Raw genomic sequence first — 21,849 nt, 5'->3', positions numbered from 1 at the left:
GAACAGAAATACAGTTATTCACTTGCCAAGTGCTCTGGGTATTGCTATTGGGAGCATTTAGCATTACTAAGATTTTCTCAGATATTTCATAACAAAATCTCATTTTATAGAATGGCATTTGAACAGAAATGTCAGTTTTACAGAACAGAAATGATGGCAACAAACAGTAAGTTTATATCTGTCAGATGCCTGGCAGTTCTAGTCTGTGACAGTTCTAGTGTCCTTTACACACCAACATAGATTGTAAACTTTAAGTTCTTGTTTAACAGCCTTGCTGGTTTAATAGTACTCTACTAGCTTTCCCTGATATGAAAGGTTTATGAGAAATATGTTCAATCTTTCTCCTTCTTGACCTCCTTACTCTTGTCACCAATTAGAACACCCACTCTCTGATCTGTGAAAGTTAACATGATACAAAGGAAGATAAGATGAGACATGGGCAAACTAAGGGAATAAAATACTAGTTATTCCTCTATTTTAAATGGTTTTCTTTTCTCACAAGACTGCAATGCTTTCCTTTCCTAAGGAGTGTGTTCTGGGTTTCTTGGAGGAATACTGGAGCCTTTGTCAACAGCTTCGAGAATGATTATAGACTGTGGAATGTCTGCAATGAATGTCAAGCATAAGATGGTGAGAGGAGAGATGATGAGTTGGGATGGATTCTTTTCCTTTTCTCTTCATGACTCATCTTGTTTCTATTGGAAGGAATTCCAACATCTCTGTGCTTCTTTGTGGTTCTTGTAATATGTTGTAAATCAACAGTTATCATTAAAATTAGATTTCCTTTTTAGGAACACTCTTATACTGCTGGTGGGAATGTAAACTAGTACAACCACCCTGGAAGAAAATTTGGAGGCTTCTTAAAAATCTAAACATTGATCTACCATATGATCCAGCAATACCACTCTTGGAGATATACCCAAAAGAATGTGACACAGGTTACTCCAGAGGCGCCTGCACACCCATGTTTATTGCAGCACTATTCACAATAGCCAAGTAATGGAAACAGCCAAGATGCCCCACTACCGACAAATGGATTAAGAAAATGTGGTATTTATACACAATGGAATTTTATGCAGCCATGAAGAAGAATGAAATGTTATCATTCGCAGGTAAATGGATAGAACTGGAGAACATCATTCTGAGTGAGGTTAGCCTGGCCCAAAAGACCAAAAATCATATGTTCTCCCTCATATGTGGACATTAGATCAAGGGCAAAAACAACAAGGAGATTGGACTTTGATCACATGAGAAAGCGAGAGCACACAAGGGAGGGGTGAGGATAGGTAAGACACCCAAAAAACTAGATAGCATCTGCTGCCCTCAACTCAGAGAAACTAATGCAGGTACTTTAAAGCAACTGAGGTCAATAGGAGAAGGGGACCAGGAACTAGAGAAAAGGTTAGTTTAAGAAGAATTAACTTAGAAGGTAGTAACGCATATGTACAGGAAAGCAATGCAAGTCAACTCTCGATATAGCTATCCTTATCTCAACTAGCAAAAACCCTTGGTCCTTCTATTATTGCTTATACTCTCTATTTAACAAAATTAGAGATAAGGGCAAAATAATTTCTGCCTGGAAGTGAGGGGATAGGGGGGGGGGGGAGAGTGAGAGGGTGGGGGAAGGGGGGAGGAATTACCTCCCTTATGAATATGAATAAAATTAAAAAAAGAAGTAAAAAAAATAAAATTAGATAATCAACATGGGTCATAGCACGTGTACATGAAAGCAATGCTAGGAATCTTTCTGTATAGCTATCCTCAACTCAACTAGCAAAAACACTTTGTCTTCCTTATTAGGCTTGTCTCTTTTCTTCAACAAAACTAGTGATAAAGGCAGAACAGGACCTGCCTGGAACTGAGGGGGGAAGGGGGAAGAGGGTGGGGGAGGGGGAAGGGGGGAGAGGGTGGGGGAGGGGGGAAGGGGGGAGAAATGACCTAAATAATGTATGCACATGTGAATAAAACAAATAATAATAATAAAAAGAATTTTTAAAAAATAAAATATTTTTTATAATAATCTGTTCCCCAAACACAAATCTCTAAAAGGCTAAATTATAAAATTCCATCTGCAGGATATTGCTGTGCCTCAAGCTAAAGACTAGGAGTTATTTAGGAAATAGAGGGTTCATTTCTTCCTGTTCCCTCAATCAAATCCAGCATCAGTTCATGTCACTTCTACCTTCAAATGTATTTTAAGTCCATCCACTTGTCTGCATCTCCTCTGCTACAATTATCCTATTTGAAACCATTCACATTTCTTGCCTGAAAGATTGCAGTAGCCTCCTGTCTAAAATATATTCTTGCTCCCACTTGATCCATCCCCATGTAACTACAAAGCTGATCTTTTAAAAAGTATAAAGAAAACTGATCTTCCCCTACTTAAAATCCTCTGGTATCTTTGTATTACGCTAAGAATAACTTAAAATGTCTTACTATTGCTCTGCTTCATTGAGATTCTTATCTGTTAACACTTTCCCCTTCATTCAAGATTTTCCATAGCACCAGCATATTTGCAGTTGCTTGTTTACAACCTGCAGTTCCTAATGTCTTCAGTTTTCTTTGGCTCATTTTGTGACTGGCTTACTCTATTAAAGCTTCAACTGAATACATGCCAAGAAGTCTTCCATGACCACTTTATCTTAAAGAACAATTCCCTCCACACACATCCTAACTTCTGTACTTGCTAGTACTTTATATCTATTACTTCCCAGCACTTATTATACTCTTAAATTACTTTGTAGATGTGTTCATTCATTAATTACCATATTTCTGCTTAGAATTGTAAGATTTCAAAGGACAGAAAGCGTCTTCTTCCCATTGAATCCTGTGTCTAAGCCAGTGCTTTTAGATGCCACTCAGTAAGTATTTACTGAATGAATGAAGAAACATGTTTATCCAGAAATATCATTTTCAAATGATAAGTAGGAAAGTATGGCAATCAAACAGAGAATCCAAAAGACAAGTATATTTTAGAAAATAGAATTGTCACTGAAGTAAGGGCTAGTCGTAGTGGTTCACACCTGTAATCCCAGCTACTTGGGAGATGAAGGTCAGGAGAATCATGACTCAAGGCCAGTCAGGGCAAAAGTCAGTGAGACTCCCATATCAATCAACAAGCCAGATGTGGTAGCACACACTTGTAACCCCATTTGTTCAGGAGGCATAGGTAGGAGATTCATGGTCCTAAGCTAGCACTGGGAAAGATGCAAGACACTATCCAAAAAATAACTAAAGCTAAAAAGGACTGGGAGTGTAGCTCAAGTAATAGAGCACCTGTCTAGCAAGTGTGAGGCCCTGAGTTCAAACCCCAGTACCACCAAAAAAAAACTGTCACTGAATTATGAGCATGAAAAAATGGTACCAGATGTCATAAATCAATGACAGGGATCTGAATAACTTACAAAATGGAAACGAGGAGAATTTGAGATGGACAGTTATTATACAAAATTCATGTTATCCTATTCCAAGCTGCTGCTTCAGTATGAGATTCTTTTTTAATATAAAAATGAATTGATCTTTTGTTTTTCTGAGGCAATGTCTTACTATATAACCAAGGATAGCCCTGACCTTGCTAGGTACCCAAGCCGGCCTTGATTTGTAATCCTCCTATCTTTGCCTACTTAATGCTGGGATTAAAGGCAGACATTTCCATGCCTGGCTTGTGGCTTTGACTCTTCACATTGTTGTGAAGTTTTTACAACCCTTGTCTGCTGCACATTGCTTGAATTTAATTTATAACTACCATTTGGTTAGACCCAAAAATGCTATGACATTTCTTCTAGGATCTGTTTAGAGATTAGAATTTGTATGTGTGTGTGTGTGTGTGTGTGTGTGTGTGTGTGTGTGTATGTATGTTACTGAGGCTTGAACTCAGGGCCTTGTGATTGCTAAGCAGGTGCTCTACCACTTACTCCACCCTTCTCCACTTCTAGTGTTTTTTAGCTAAAGTCTTGTTCTTTTTGCCTGGGCTAGCCTTGGGCTATGATCCTCCTACCTATGCCTCCTGAGTAGCTAGGATTACAGGTACACATTACCTCATCCATCCCTTGTTTCTCTTGTTCTTTGAGCAACTGAAAACATTTGAGATTATTGTGTTAACAATACTGAAACATTATTATTACATCTAAATATTGACAGTAAATCTTGAATATTATCAAACATCCAATTTTCAAAATCCTAATTGTCTATCATTTGTTTCTGTATTTGATATGTCTCATAAATGTCTTTTGACATTTATGACTCCTTTTTTGCTGCTATTTATTTGTTGAAGAAGCCAAGACATCTGTCCAGTAATTCTGGATTTTACTGCTTGCATATTTATATTGTGTTCTCTATTCCCTAAATTGAGTGTAACTGGTGGATACATAAAGAGGCTTGATCAGATTTAGATTTTAATTTTTGGCAAGCATATGCCAAAGATAGTTTTGTCAATACTTCAACCAAGAAGCACATATGTCTAGTTGTTTATCTTTTTGTGAGATTAAGATGAATTTCTGGGTTCAGTTGTTGTTGGCAATATCTACCCATTATAATGTTCTCCATTAGCTTGTACCTAATGCCTCCAACAGCCATTGATGGTAACTGCCCAGAGCTACTATTTCATTAGCAGTTGGAAATTGGTGCTATTTTAATTGTCATTCCTTCATCATTTAAGAGCTGGAAGTCTTCAATGTAAAACTCCCTCACTGACTACTTAGATATTTTTAGGAATAAGAAAGACTTGAATCCTTTGTTAATCAATTTTCAAAATAAGTTGTTTCTCTAGTATCTTAAAAAAAGAAGACAATGAGATTTGTTTTGGGTTTTCTATTATTATTAACTCATATGTTTTAATATATGAAATGTGTTTAAATCCAATACAGTTGCTCTTTGAATCTCAGGTTACTCCACTTTTAACCAGAAAGGCCCTTCAGGTTGGCTCTGAATTCTCTGACACAATCTTAAGAAATCATTGATAGCTTCATTATTCTCTGGATATCAAACGTTCAAAGTTCATCAAACACATGCTCTAACCTAAACCTGGAATTAGCTTTTCCTCTAAAGAGCCTGAGTTCACAATAGAAGGGAATGGTATTTAAAGACCACAGTTTATGTGCAACAGGTACACCTTGCTATTTAGCTGGCCATTATCATCTCTAGGCCTTTTCAGTGACAGAACTAGAATTATTTTAAAGATAAAATGATCATGATTTCACACTGACATTTTCCCATTTACACTTAGGATTATACAGTTCTGTAACTTTGATTCTTCTTCTTGATACAGTTATATAACTTCTTTGATTTTTAAGTCATTCCTCTATCATAGAACTCTTGGTTCCTAACATTATTACTATGATTACTTATATTCTTTATCCTTTAAAATACATAATAATCTCAGAAAACAGTATCAATTAAGATTTCTTTGAATTATTCCACTAGGGAGTTTCAATTAAATTACATTCAGTCTTATCTTCATTTGTTTTGTTTTGCTTTCAATTTTAGTATTGTATTTTTTTACTTTATTTTTGTTTTATAATTATGGAAGCCATTTGAATCCAAGAATACTTTTGAAAAACCTTGCTCTGTTCCTGTCATCTTCCTCCTTTTAGAAACATTTAAAATTTTTATTTATTCTTCTGTTTTTTAAAATGAGAATGTGTGATTCCAAGATGGTGGCTAGAGGGAGGAAGCAGAAAGCATTCCTCCTAAAGTAAAATCTTGGAGAAATGCTGGAGATACACTTTACAGGAAAACCACCGAAAACAGGCAAACCTTTGACTCCTCCACACCTCCAGCCTGTGCATAGCATCTCCACTTCACATTAAATGGAGAAACCAGGAGGGCTCCTGTGCCACTGCCAGACACCGGCGCCCAGATGGCTTGGGAAGATGCGGACTTCAAAGTGAGCTAAGCTGTACACGGTACTCCCACAGACAACCCTGGGCCAGATCAGCATAGCCCCCTGGACAGACCAACCCCCATCCAGGGAAAAAAGGAAAAAAAAACAGAATAATAAGCGATAACAACAAAAAAGACACATAGCAAAGAGGGTGGGGTGCCCTGAGTGCTGAAGAGGGGAGAGGGGAAATCCTTCACAACAAGCCGGCTGGAGAAGGCAGAAGCAGTGGCACACACCCAGCAACCAGGAGCAGGAAAGCTTGTAAAAGTGGTGGTGGGAGGAAAACTCCACAGGAGAGGGGGGAAGACCCACTTCCCATGTGAGCTGTAAATAAACAAGCTGGCTGGAAAAGACAGGAGCAGAGGCACACACCCAACAATGGGAGCAGGAAAGCTTGTAAAAGTGGCGGTCGGAGGAAAACTCCACAGAAGAGGGGGGAAGACCCACTTCCCATGTGAACTGTAAAAAAATACTCAGGCCTGAGAAAGCAGGTGCAGTGTCACCTCCCCCAGGGTGCTTGGAAAGGGGAAAGCTTGTAGCAGCAGCTCCCTCACAGGAGAAATCTGAGTAAAGAAAGCCTGCGGGGTCAGGTGAGTGCTAAGCTCACTCCTGAGATCTGCATAAATAAAGCCTCCAGCAACAGCAGGTTGACAGCAGTGGGCAGGCGAGCCACAGCCACAGATAGCCATTCACAGAACTGTCTCCAGACCCTTTTTTTTTTCTCCCTTCCTTTGACAAGACAACAACCGAGCTAGACCTGCATGGTGAAAAACTTACTGAAACTCTATTGCATTTGAACTTGGGACACTTTGTGGTCTTTTTTGTTTGTTTGTTTGTTTTCTTTTGTTGGTTTTTTTCCCCTTTGATGAGACAACAACAGAAGTACTTTTGAGATACCATCTACAGGATTGGAGGCTGAAGGACGAACACAAAAATTATTAACACTGAAACTTTATTGTATTTGAACTTGGAGATTGTTTTTTCATTTTTTTTTTATGTTTTTATTTTTTATTTTCAATCCTCTCTCTGTCTCTCTAATGCCTGCTCAGCTTACTGTTGATTAGTACACTATCTCTCCCTGTTTATATCTTTGAAATTTTTTTTGTTGTTTGTTTGGTTTTTTTCAACTTGTTTGTTTATTTGTTTTTCCCTTTTTCTTTAACTTCTTTGCTTTCCATCTCCTCTCACCCTTCCATTCTAAGTATCACCATTGTTATTATTACAAGCTAGAAAATACTTAATTGCACACTGTATAGGGACAATAAAAACACCAAGGGCAATGGGAAGACAGAAAAACAAGGAAACCAATTTCCCACAACAAAACATTAGTACAGGAACCAGAGGGAAATGAAGAAAATAAATACTCAGATCCAGATTCCAACAAAATGAAGATAAACTATGCCAAAGAATCCAATGAAGCCCACAAGAACAATCTAAAATAAGAAATACTACAGATAATCAATGAGAATTTTATAGAGAAAATATTGGATATGGTCAACCAAAATCTACAGGAGACAATCAAGAAATTCCAAGACAACAAAAATAGAGAATTTGAAAAAGCAAAAGAAGAAATAAAGGAAACCATAGAAGCACTGTATAAACACCAAAGTGAAACAAAGAACATGATTAATAAAGAGACAAATGAACTCAGGTCAAAAATAGACAACATTAAAGAGGAACTGACTCAGGATATGGAAAACCCCAGAAAAAAGAATGAAACAGAATTGCAACACAAAATGGAAGGCCAATCCAGCAGAATAGAACAAACAGAAGACAGAATCTCAGAACTTGAAGATGAAATGGTAATTAAAGGAAAAACTGAAGAACTATTAGTTAAACAACTCAAGACCTGTGAAAAGAAAATGCAAGAACTCATGAACTCCATCAAAAGACCAAATCTGAGAATCATGGGCATTGAAGAAGGAGAAGAGGTGCAAGCAAAGGCAATGTATAATATAATTCAACAAAATAATAACAGAAAATTTCCCAAATCTAGAGAAATCTATTCCCATACAGATGCAAGAGGCCGCCAGAACACCAAACAGACCAGATCAAAATAGAACTAACCCACAGCATATTATCATTAAAACAACAATACAGAAACTAGAGAAAGAGTATTGAAGGCTGTAAGAGACAAAAACCAAATAACATACAAAGATAAACCCATCAAAATCACACCAGACTTCTCCACAGAAACATTAAAAGCAAGAAGAAATTGGGGTGAGAACTTCTGGGCACTGAATGAAAATAACTTCAACCCCAGGATACTCTACCCAGCAAAACTATCATTCAAAATAGGTGGAGCAATAAATATCTTCCATGATAAGCAGAACTAAAACAATATGTGACCACAAAGCCAGCACTACAAAAGATTCTTCAAGGGATTCTGCACACAGAAAGTGAAACCCAACATAACCATGAAAGGGCAGGCAGCACCAAACTACAGGAAAAGAAAAAGCAAGAAAGTAGAGAGTAACCTCAACTTAGGTACACACAAACAAACCTTCAAACAACTAAGGCAAATAAATGACAGGAATCACCACATACCTATCAGTACTAACACTTAATGTCAATGGACTTAATTCCCCCATCAAAAGGCATTGTTTGATGAAATGGATTAAAAAGGAATATCCAACAATTTGTTGCTTACAAGAGACCCATCTCACTGACAGAAATAAGCATAGGCTTAGGATGAAAGGCTGGAAGAAGATTTACCAAGCCAATGGACCCCACTACTCCTAAGTATAAGTATTGCAGGAGTAGCAACACTTATCTCTGACAAAGTAGACTTCAAACCTATATTGATCAAATGGGATAAAGAAGGACATTCCATACTAATAAAAGGGGAAATAGACCAAAAGGAAATAACAATTACCAACCTATATGTACCCAATGTCAATGCACAAAATTTCATCAAACATACCCTGAAAGACCTAAAAGCATATATTAACTCCAACACAGTGGTTGTGGGAGACTTTAACACCCCATTATTATCAATAGATAGATCATCCAAACAAAAAATCAATAAAGAAATTCAAGATCTAAAATATACAATAGATCAAATGGACCTACTTGATGTCTACAGAACATTTCATCCAACTTCTACACAATAGACATTCTTCTCAGCAGCCCATGGAACCTTCTCCAAAATAGATCATATCCTAGGGCACAAAGCAATCCTCAGCAAATATAAGAAAATAGAAATTATAACAGGCCTTCTATCAGACCACATTGCAATAAAACTAAAACTCAACAACAAAAGTAAAGACAAAAAATATGTAAACACCTGGAAACTGAATAATTCATTACTTAATGAACAATGGGTCATTGATGAAACAAAAGAGGAAATTAAAAAGTTCGTGGAAGTCAATGAAAATGAAAACAAAACCTACCAGAACCTATGGGACACAGCAAAGGCAGTCCTGAGAGGAAAGTTTATAGCCATGAGTGCGTATATTAAAAAGACTGAAAGATCCCAAATCAATGACCTAATGATACATCTCAAACTCCTAGAAAAACAAGAACAAGCAAATCCCAAAACAAGCAGAGGAGAGAAATAATAAAAACTCTATCAGGCCTTTAAAGAAGAACTGATACCAACCCTCCTTAAACTGTTCCATGAAATAGAAAGGGAAGGAAAACTGCCTAACACATTTTATGAAGCCAGTATTACACTTATCCCAAAACCAGGCAAAGACACCTACAAAAAGGAGAACTATAGGCCAATCTTCTTAATGAACATTGATGCTAACATCCTCAATAAAATAGTGACATACCGAATTCAACAACACATCAAAAGGATTATTCACCACCACCAAGTAGGCTTCATCCCAGGAATGCAGGGGTGGTTCAACACATGAAAATCAATAAATATAATAAACCACATTAACAGAAGCATGGACAAAACCACTTGATCATCTCAATAGATGCAGTAAAAGCCTTCAACAAGATCCAACACCATTTCATGAGAAAAGCTCTAAGAAAACTAGGAATAGAAAGAAAGTACCTCAACATTATAAAAGCTATATATGACAAACCTACAGGCAGAATTATATTTAATGGAGAAAAACTGAAACCATTCTCTCTAAAATCAGGGACTAGACAAGGGATGCCCACTATCTCCACTCCTATTCAGCATAGTACTGGAATTCCTAGCCAGAGCAATTAGGCAAGAAGAAGGAGTAAAAGGAAAACAAATAGGTAAAGAAACTGTCAACATATCCCTATTTGCAAATGATATGATCCTATACCTTAAAGACCCAAAAACTCTACTTAAAAGCTCCTAGACACCATCAACAGCTGTAGGAAGGTAGCAGGATATAAAATCAACATAGAAAAATCATTAGCATTTCTATACACTAATAATGAACAAACTGAGAAAAAATATATGAAAACTATTCCATTTACAATAGCCTCAAAAAAATCAAATTCCTAGATGTAAACCTAACAAAGGATGTGAACGACTTCTACAAGGAAAACTATAAACTTCTGAAGAAAGAGATTGAGGAAGACTATAGAAAGTGGAGAGATCTCCCATGCTCATGGATGGATTGGTAGAATCAACATGGTAAAAATGTCTATATTCTCAAAAGTAATCTGCATGTTTAATGCAATTCCCATCAAAATTCCAACGACATTCATTAAAGAGATTGAAAAATCTACCGTTAAATTTATATGGAAACATAAGAGGCCACGAATAGCCAAGGCAATACTCAGTCAAAAGAACAATGCTGGAGGTATCACTATACCCGACTTCAAAGTATATTACAAAGCAATAGCAATAAAAACAGCATGGTACTGGCACAAAAACAGACATGAAGACCAGTGGAACAGAATAGAGGACCCAGATATGAAGCCACACAACTATAACCAACTTGTCTTTTCAAAGGTGCTAAAAATATATGATGGAGAAAAGACAGTCTCTTCAACAAAAACTGCTGGGAAAACTGGTTAGCAGTCTGCAAAAAACTGAAACTAGATCCATGTATATCACCGTATACCAATATTAACTCAAAATGGATCAAGGATCTTAATATCAGACCACAAACTCTAAAGTTGGTACAGGTAAGAGTGGGAAATACTCTGGAGTTAGTAAGTATAGGTAAGAACTTTCTCAATGGAACCCCAGCAGCACAGCAACTAAGAGACAGATAGATAAATGGGACTTCATGAAACTGAAAAGCTTCTGCTCAACAAAAGAAATGGTCTCTAAACTGAAGAGAACACCCACATAGTGGGAGAAAATATTTGCCAGCTATACATCAGACAAAGGACTGATAACCAGAACATATAGGGAACTTAAAACACTAAATTCTCCCAAAACTAATGAACCAATAAAGAAATGGGCAAGTGAACTAAACAGAACTTTCTCAAAAGAAGAAATTCAAATGGCCAAAAAACACATGAAAAAATGCTCACCATCTCTAGCAATAAAGGAAATGCAAATTAAAACCACACTAAGATTCCACCTCACCCCTGTTAAAATAGCCATCATTAGCAACACCACCACCAACAGGTGTTGGCGAGGATGCAGGGAAAAAGGAACCCTCTTACACTGTTGGTGGGAATGTAAACTAGTACAACCTCTGGAAAAAAATTTGGAGGCTACTTAAAAAGCTAAACATTGATCTACCATTTGATCCAGCAATACCACTCTTGGGGATATACCCAAAAGACTGTGACACAAGTTACTCCAGAGGCACCTGCACACCCATGTTTATTGCAGCACTATTCACAATAGCCACGTTATGGAAACAGCCAAGATGCCCCACCACTGATGAATGGATTAAGAAAATGTGATATCTATACACAATGGAATTTTATGCAGCCATGAAGAAGAACGAAATGTTATCATTCGCTGGTAAATGGATGGAATTGGAGAACATCATTCTGAGTGAGGTTAGCCTGGCCCAAAAGAACAAAAATCGTATGTTCTCCCTCATATGTGGACATTAGATCAAGGGCAAACACAACAATGGGATTGGACTTTGAGCACATGATAAAAGCAAGAGCACACAAGAGAGGGGTGAGGATAGGTAAGACACCTAAAAAATTAGTTAGCATTTGTTGCCCTTAATGCAGAGAAACTAAAGCAGATACCTTAAAAGCAACTGAGGCCAATAGGAAAAGGGGACCAGGAACTAGAGAAAAGGTTAGATCAAAAAGAATTAACCTAGAAGGTAACACCCACGCACAGGAAATCAATGTGAGTCAATGCCCTGTATAGCTATCCTTATCTCAACCAGCAAAAACCCTTGTCCCTTCCTATTATTGCTTATACTCTCTCTACAACAAAATTAGAAATAAGGGCAAAATAGTTTATGCTGGGTATTGAGGGGGTCGGGGGGGGGGAGAGGGAGGAGGTGGAGTGGGTGGTAAGGGAGGAGGTGGGGGCAGGGGGGAGAAATGACCCAAGACTTGTATGCACATATGAATAATAAAAGAAAAAAAAAAGAAAATGTGGTATCTATACACAATGGAATTTTATGGAGCCATGAAGAAGAATGAAATATTATCATTTGTTGGTAAATGGATGGAATTGGAGAACATCATTCTGAGTGAGGTTAGCCTGGCCCAAAAGACCAAAAATCGTATGTTCTCCCTCATATGCGACATTAGATCAAGGGCAAACACAACAAGGGGGTTGGACTTTGATCACATGATGAGGCGAGAGCACACAAGGGAGGTATGAGAATAGGTAAGACACCTAAGAAACCAGATGGCATTTGTTGCCCTCAACGCAGAGAAACTAAAGCAGATACTTTTGGGCAACTGAGGCCAATAGGAGAAGGGGACCAGGAACTAGAGAAAAGGTTAGGTCAAGAAGAATTAACTTAGAAGTAACACACATGTACAGGTAATCAATGCATCAACTCTCTGTATAGCTATCCTTATCTCAACTAGCAAAAACCCTGTTCCTTCCTATTATTGCTGATATTCTCTCTTCAACAAAATTAGAAATAAGGGCAAAATAGTTTCTACCGGGTATTGAGGGGGCAGGGGGGAGAATGAGGGGACATGGGGGTAAGGGAGGGGGTGGAGGAAGGGGGGAGAAATGACCCAAACATTCTATGCACATATGAATAAAATAAATAAATAAACAAATAAATAAAATAACCAGACCAAAAAATAAAGATAAATAAAATGAGAATGTGTGTTATATAGCTGAACTTATAACTAACTCCAAAACATTCTCTTCTCACTTATGTATCATGGATGTCACACCATAGCAGTGGATAGAGATAGTGCTCATAAAACTCTATTAAGCATTTTTTGTTGTTGTTGTTTATTTATTCACATGTGCATACATTGCTTGGGTCATTTCTCCACCCTGCCCCTCTCCCCCACCATTCTCCCCTTCCCCCTCAGTTCCAGGCAGGTCCCGTTCTGCCCTTATCACTAATTTTTTTGAAGAAAAGACATAAGCATAATAAGGAAGACAAAGCATTTTTGCTAGTTGAGTTAAGGATAGCTATACAGAGAGATTCCTACTATTGCTTTCATGTACCCAGGTGTTATGGCCCATGTTGATTCAACTCTAACTGATCTTTATACTGGTTCCTGATACCCTGCTCATAATAACCTCTGTTGTTTTAAGGTTTCTGTATTAGTTCCTCTGGAGTGGGAACATCAAACGCTTTCATGTTTTGGTTTTTCTACCTATTCCTGTATCTTCCATATGTGCTCTCCCCTTGACTTGTGATCCAAGTCCAGCAACATTGCTGCATTTGCCTTAGATCTAAAGTCCGCATATGAGGGAGAATATACGATTTTTGGTCTTCTGAGCCTGGCTGACCTCGCTCGGAATTATGTTCTCCAGTTCCATCCATTTACCTGCAAATGATAAGATTTCATTCTTCTTCATAGCTGAGTAAAATTCCACTGTGTACAAGTAACCACATTTTCTTGATCCATTCATCAGTAATGGGGCATCTTTATTAAGCATTCTTAAAGATTGATGCAGAAGTCTTTTTTCTTGTGTTTTGATGATTGACAATCTTGTTAGACTGTTGTTTCAGTATCACAAGGAGAACAAATAATATCACTTCTACTAAGCTTGTTCCAAAGCCATAAATACCTTGCTTGCTAATTAAGTAAAAAATAATAATTGCTTTCAAACTTCATTTAAGTTTTATTATAGTTGTCAAGTAAAATACATGCCTAGAATATTTAAATTTTATTCAATTTATCAAGCATTCTACAGTAAAAAAAATATTTAATGCCATTAGTGCCTAGCATCCTGTGCAAATAGGTTTCAGCAAATGTTGATCATGGAAATATAAATATTTCTTTCACCAGGGCTTGAAATAAAATGAACTTATTTTTATTAATTATTTTTTGTTGACTATAAGTATGAAGAATGATGATGTTTTCTAAATATGTCTTCCTAAAATGAACCCTTAATGCCTACTTGTTGTTGCTATTGTTATTATTCTATTTACTTATTTATCTATTATTACTCACATAAATGGGGTGTCCACAAATTTCTCTTCTTAGGTCAGATTTTGAGTAAATGATACTAATGTTATAAAACATAATCTATTAATCTTTAGTCATTTTCCTTCTTGTTCATGCAGTTATATTGATATTCTTCATAGAGCTGATTAAAAGCTTAGTTAAATAAAGCATAGATGTCTGAACATTTTCATAATTCTAGTCATAATTATGAAAAGGGAAATTAAAGCTTTTGTATATGGAATTAGAGGATACAACTCTTACTCTGATATCCTTTTTTATATATCATTTATTTAACAGATGGAAGCTTAGTCATTCAGTTAATATTCCATTTGAATAATTATATCCCTTCATTTCCATCTGTACCCTGGTAATGATTTCACTGGGTTTTAAGCATATTTTAGCACCATGAAGCAGCTTGATAAAGCTGACTTGGTAAAAATGACTCACTGAGACAATCACTAATATAAAAGCATGATTATGAAACTCCAAAATGTTACAATATATTTATTTCCATTTTGGTTATTTTAAGCAGTGGGAAAGACGGGGCCAGACTTGTTTTCATACCTCTGTAATTCCAGCACTCAGGTGGCTGAGACAGCCAGGTGCTATTGGCTCATGCCTGTAATCCTACCTACTTAGGAGGCTGAGGTCAGGAGGATTACAATTCAAGGCCAATCACAAAACCTCATCTCCAAAATAACCAGTGCAAATGAACAGAAAGTTAAAAAAAAATTTAAGAAAGACCCAACATGAATTTTGAAAGCTCTTCAGTTTTGCTTAAAACAACATTCTCCTCTATGTTCTTCTCTACATTTTATACACTCTGATGTAAAGAACAGAACTTTTAAACACAGAATTTTCATTTACTTATCATTCCTAATACTTGCTAATATCAACTTGGAATGTGTCTTAGACATTAAAATAAATCAGGCAGGACACATTTTTGTAAACTGTCGAAATTAATAGTCTGAGTATCACATCGCCAAAACATCTCTACTAAATACTTATGACAGAACAATGAGCAGGAGTGGACCCACAAAACAACATGCAAGTGGTTAGATTCAGAGCAAGTCAAAGATTCTAGCCTAATTCAGGAACAGAAAATAAGCATTATGATCTCTGGAGATCTTTAAACCTTGAAAGATTTTTGATTAATAAAATTTATAAGTCAGAAATTTTAAAAATCTAGTTTCTCAGATCCTGAACCTTGAATTCACCATGTCTTCTCCCAACCCATCACTTTTGTATCACTTGTCAAATTCATCAAAAATAACTTCAATATTACTAAAATTAAATGGCTAATTCTCAATCCCCATGTACAATTAGGTACAGTTGAGCTTTCCTTTCTCCTTGAAATGCTGACTTTTCAAGTATCACCCTTTTCTACTTTCCTCCCACCATGTTATCTGCTCCTTTAGGGTCTCTACTGAATCCATTCTTTTTCCCAGTTTCCAATTGTGGAGTTTTCCAGTTCTTCATCTCTGAACTTCTTCTCTAGCAAATTTATTCCTTAGGGAATCTCATTCAGTCCTCTGATTTTGCCTATCTATATACTTTGAAAACTTCCTAAATGAACTACAACTTATTAAGTCTAAGAAGTCATTAATTGTTAAACCTCATCATTATTTTACTTAAAACTTCAGAAAAGGATACATGCTACCAAAATTAAATTATAACCGAATATCTTAATGATAATTCTGCATGGCAGGTAAATCAACCTCATGTGCCTCTTATTACTTTGACATTTCCTTCATCTATTTCAGGCATTTTGCCAATTTTTCCCACCTTCAGTTACAGGATTTAGCATCTGATAGGCAATTGTTGTCAATATATCGCAGGGTTTTTTAAATAGCTGTATCCATTTATGACTATCTTCATCTCGTGGATCCTTGTAAATTCCTTAACTGTTGTTTTGTGAGAAAATATGGAATTTTAGTTACTCTTCCAAAAGTATACATTTACTTCAACAATATAAAATTTATGCTTCATTGGTTTTTTGAGTCTTTCTAAAGAAATGAAATGAATTTAGTTCCAATGATGAACCATAGTGTACTTTAAAAAAGTCACTTAATGGTAATTGAAACCAACATGTAATAGTACCAATAATATAAATAGTTAACTTGAAGTGATGACAATATAGCAACTGTGAACAAATTTATGCATAGTCAATGAAATACAGTACTATCTGACTGACAGTGATTGTAAGTCATCATCATTTCTTAGTTACTGCCAATTTCAAAGAATATATGTGTGTCTTTGAACTGATAAAATAAGGTATATTAGCAGGGTCAACAGTCACTGAAACTGCTTTGGCCAAAAAATCTGTAGTTATACTAGATTTCTGTTTTTCTCATGCCCTAATCCTAGTACCCTGATCAGAAAAATCTTTACTACAAAATACATTCTGAATCATCAATTCTCACTACTTCCATTGCCATTATCCTATTATAAAGAGAAAGACTCTATGCTTTCTCATCTGTACCACTCCTGTTTCCTGCCTTGTTTTCAGGATTGTCTCCCTAAAGTCTATTTTCCACTCATTGCCAGAGTAGTCCTTCTAAAATGTATCCTCATCACTCCTTTGGTCAAAAATCTTCAAGGCCTTCACGTCACACTTAAATTCTATGTCCTTACTATGGCCTTGCATAATTGCCCTCTCTAAAGTCATCTCCTATCACTCTCTGGTTCGGTGGTTGAGAGCCACTCTAACCTTGCTATTCTTTAGATGTGTCAAATATGGTCCCAGCTCCTGCCTTGAAACTTGGTATTCCTTCTACCTAGAAACCTCTTCTCTAAGGATACACCTGAATAGGGATATTCAGGTCTTCATACTAAAATTACCTCCTCAGAGGGAATTTTCCTGTTTATCACTTGCAGCTTTCTATTTACCCATAGTCTTCTATTCAATTACATTGAAGAATGCATATGGGCTAAGATTTTTGTCTGTTCGTTTTGTGTTCATTGCTATGTTCCCAATACCTAAAGTTCATGGGAGAGATTAAAAGCACAATAAATGATTTGAACCAATGAATGTATAATTGGAATGTACACAAGCAACAAAAAATAGTACCACAACTTTTAAAGGACTCTCACTTGTCTGCTTATACAGACAAGCAATTCAACAGAAAAAATCGGAAAAGAATAACAATAAGGCAGTTCATAGGATAAGAGATCCAATGCCCAATAAAGGCATGAAATATATTCAAAATCATTAGACAAGGGGGAAAAATTAAAGCCAAAATGATACACCATTTCTCATCCACCAAATAGGCAAAAAATTTTAAATCTGATTTTAAAATGATATGGATAAATGAATTATACTTCTGATGGGAGTACAGGTTGGTATAACCATTTTGAGGCATAAATAGGCAAAATAAAATAGAAGCTATGCATATACCACAATCCAGAAATCCCTTTCCTAAGTATGTTCTGTAGTGAATCTTCTACCTCTATGAAGAGTCATTACAAGAATGTTTACTGAAGTATTATTTGTAATAGCACAATCTTATAAGCAATCTGAATGACCACCATGAAAAGAACTGGATAAATAAGAAGAGCAAATTACATGAAAATTCAAATGAATAAACTAGAGTAATTTATATGAGTGTGGCTAGATTTCAAAATTAACGTTAATTTGGAAAATAGCTTCTGGTTTTTTGTTTAAAAATGGTTTTAAAAAATCTGCGGCTCATTTATTTTTAAGCATTGCTGGAAAATTGAAGTGTTTTGTGTCTTTTTCATCCTTAAATGAAACCTCTGTACTGTCTTACCATCTCCTTCTCTTTTCATTTGTTAAGAAATAATTTTCTTGCTGTTATAATAGAAAAAAAAGCAATACTTGTTTCTTGGCTTGTTACAAGATTGTATTTCCATTCACAAATTTGTCATGGTATATTAAAACACAAATGAGATAGCTATAATCAATGGCAGCAGAACTCTAAAATACAATTACAGGGCTTCACAATTTGACTAGAAATGACAGATTGTAATTTGGATTACAGAGTATTACAATTAATGCTAAATTGCCAACAGCGAACACGTTTAACCCCCTTCACACTTGTAATCAATTAAGCATGAGAAAAAGCATATCAGAGAACACAAATCATGACAAAATAAAAAGTACAGGCACTTGTGGAAGAAATAATGCAACATCCATTTCTGTTAAAGTTAACTTTCATTTAATGGTTTTGTTTTGGAATTTAAAAGGCAATTCTTGTAGTAAGCCATTTCACCAAATTTACTCACAAGAACCAGTTAATTTGAAGAAGAAAATACCTCAAATATATTCTATGAAAATAGCATTACATTTTAATGAAGTGGAGTATAACATATCCTTCCTTACAGTTTTTATAATTGAAATGTATTCTTCTGCAAGAGAACATTAAGAAAAAATGAGGTACCTGTGACCAAAATTATGTAACTTTTGATTGACCATACTTATCTTCAAACAGGTGAAGTATGGCTAAAATTGTTAGCATCCCTCAGGTAGGGCCACCATCTTAATTTCTTCTTAGTCTATTGAATCACCAACAATTGGAAATTTCCCTTAGGAGAAATAATAATACAAAACCATGAAATTCATATGTTGTCTTGTCAAGATACTAAGTTTCACTTTATGAATTTGAAATTGCATTCCAAGATTTAATTTTTCTCTGTATTGGACCGTGTGGATTGTTCCTTTTATAAAAGTTATCATTCTACATGCAATTATCCAGAATTGCTCAATATGCAAGCTCAGAACAAGGATTAAGTTAGCCTTTTTGTGGTGAAAAATGAACAAAGGGGTACCATTTAATAAAATAGAATTAATCTACACCAGTGCCACAATCTCCTAATAGAATTCATGCCCTCCTTCTAATTCACTCTCAGAAAGTAATTTAAAGGTTGAAAGAACTGGATGATAATTAACCTTTTAGAAAGCTTCAAGGAAAAAGAATGTATTTTTTATTTTTTAGTTGTTATTAGTGTCCCATAAACTAACCATTAAGTATCTAGTCTTGCTCTTATGTCCTCTCAAGTGTCTGAATCCAATTACTAGTCATGGCTACAAAAAAAATAACAGTGACTGTCAATGGCCCATTATTACTAAAGAGGACCTGAAGCAATTGTTGGGAACATTCTGCTTCTCTCACCAGATTTACTTTTGTCTTCCCTTACAGCCGGCCCTGTTTCTCAAGGATTACCTATTCAAGTGGCTCTCAACACTGGATGCATTTTAGAATTGTATCAAATATTTTAAAATATGAAATTGCTATTTAGGTTGGTCTTGATTCTCCTGCAAAGTACTCCTCTATCTTTCCTTTTCTTTTTATTTTCTTTACCAGGACCAATGTCCCAGACAAATTAATTTGCTTGCTAAAATTTATTAGTTGCCAGTTTTCTTGCCTTTACATATATCTCTCTCTTAAAATGCCTACTTCACCCTCAACTCAATGTCTGTCCTCTTTCAAAGCCCACTACAACTCCTCAGTATTCATAAATGCTTGAATATATCTTTGTTAATTTTTTTACTTTGTGTGATCTCTTATTGTTTTCTTGGAATTATTTTTTAGTATATGGCATTTATACACATAAGATTTCTTTTTTAAGTTTTGCTTGTTTAATTCATTTAAATCTGTGGAATAGGCAATATAATGCATGGCTCTTAACTTAAAAAAAATACAAAATGTTATTCAGAGAGTTTACTTCCCACCTTTTCACCTATCATATCCAATTTCTGTCATCAGTGGCAATGAACCAGTATTTTTGTTTCATATGTATCTTTCTGGAGATATTGTAGTTCTATAGAAGCAAATAGTTACCTATGGTTAGGCAATGAACATGAAATACTTAGAAATACATCTGACAAAGGATGTGTAAGATCTAACACTAAAAACTACAAACATTGAGGAAGTTTTAAAGGAATTAAACAAGTGAAGAGCTATACCATTTTCATGTATCTAAAGACTCAGTATTATTAGAAGCCAAATCTTCCCAAAGTTATCAATAGATTCTATGAAGTCCCAAAGAGAATGATAGTAGTCTTCAAAATAATTTTATAAAATACTGGAATTCAGGAAAGTGCAAAGAACCTAGAATAGCCAAAAACAGTTTAGAAAAGAGCAAAGTTGGATGACTAACACAGTTTTATGTCAACTATAAAGCTACAATGATCAAGACAGTGTGATATTGGCTTCAAGACAGTGTGATATTGGCTTCAAGACAGAGGAATAAATCAATGGAGTAGAATAATGTTCACAAACAGAATCATTCAATATGGACAACTGATTTTTAACAAAGGTACAGAAGCAATGCAGTGGAAAAAGAATAGCCTTTTCAACAAAAGGCGCTAGAATAAAAAAAATCAATGATTACCTTGTACCACATATATAAATAATTTCAAATGAATCATAAACCTAAATATAAAGCCTAAAATTATCAAGTGTTTAGAAGAATACATAGGAGAAAAATTTTTGTTACAATGTACCAAGCAAAGACTTCTTAGAAACAATCCAAACAAATTCATAAGTGAAAAGATCAAGTTGGCCTTCATCAAAATTAGAAACTTCAGCTCTTTGAAAGACAAGAACAAAAATAAAAATCAAGCCAAACCAGGAGGAATGTTTATACACTAGACATCTGATGAAACACTTGTATCCAACCTATATAAAATAACTCTCAAAACACAATTTTTTAAAAACAACCCAATACAAAATGAGCAAAATATTTGAACAAATATGGTATCAAGAATATAAACTTGTCACCAAGAAGTCAAGTAAGCACATGAAAAAGCATTCAACATCATTTGTAATTTAGAAATGCAAATTAAACTGCAATAATATACCTGCTTATTTAAATGGTCATAGTTTAAGAGACTGATAATATCACGTAATGATGAGGATGTGAAGGAAATGAATCCATGTACTGCTAAGGCAATGTAAAACGGTGCAACCACTTTTGAACACACTTTGTCTGTTTCCTAAAAAATTAAAAATAAGCCTACTCGGTAATCCAGCTGCTCTGATTTTAGTTATCCAGGAGAAATGAAAGCATCAGTCTTGACAGAAGTTTGTACACAGAAGTTTATAGCAGCTATAATTGTAAAGCCCTATCTAGGAAACAACCCAAATATCCATCAATAAGTGAATGAGTAAACAAAAAGCAGTGAATCCACACAAGGAAGTATTACTTGACAATAAAAAGATATAAACCACCAACACACAAAACAACATAGATGAATCATAGCATAATCATACAGAATGAGAGAAGCAGAACTCAAAAGTATATGCACTGTATGATTCCTTTGGCAATACACTATATGATTCCTTTAGGCACTGGAAATTTATCTAGCACATTTTACATTTTACCACCAAGCTACACCCCCAGCCTTTGATTCTATTTATAAGAAATAGAATTCTAGAAAATTCAAATCAATCTATAGTAAAGGAAAGCAGGAATGGGGTTGGATAACAGAAAAATACAAGGTAACTTTCAGGGGAATGAGGGTGAGTTACCTTCACTGTGATGATAAC

Source organism: Castor canadensis, chromosome 8 (assembly GCF_047511655.1).
Source record: "Castor canadensis chromosome 8, mCasCan1.hap1v2, whole genome shotgun sequence".
Taxonomy (NCBI): Eukaryota; Metazoa; Chordata; class Mammalia; order Rodentia; family Castoridae; genus Castor; species Castor canadensis.
Note: the sequence above shows the minus strand (reverse complement) of the source record.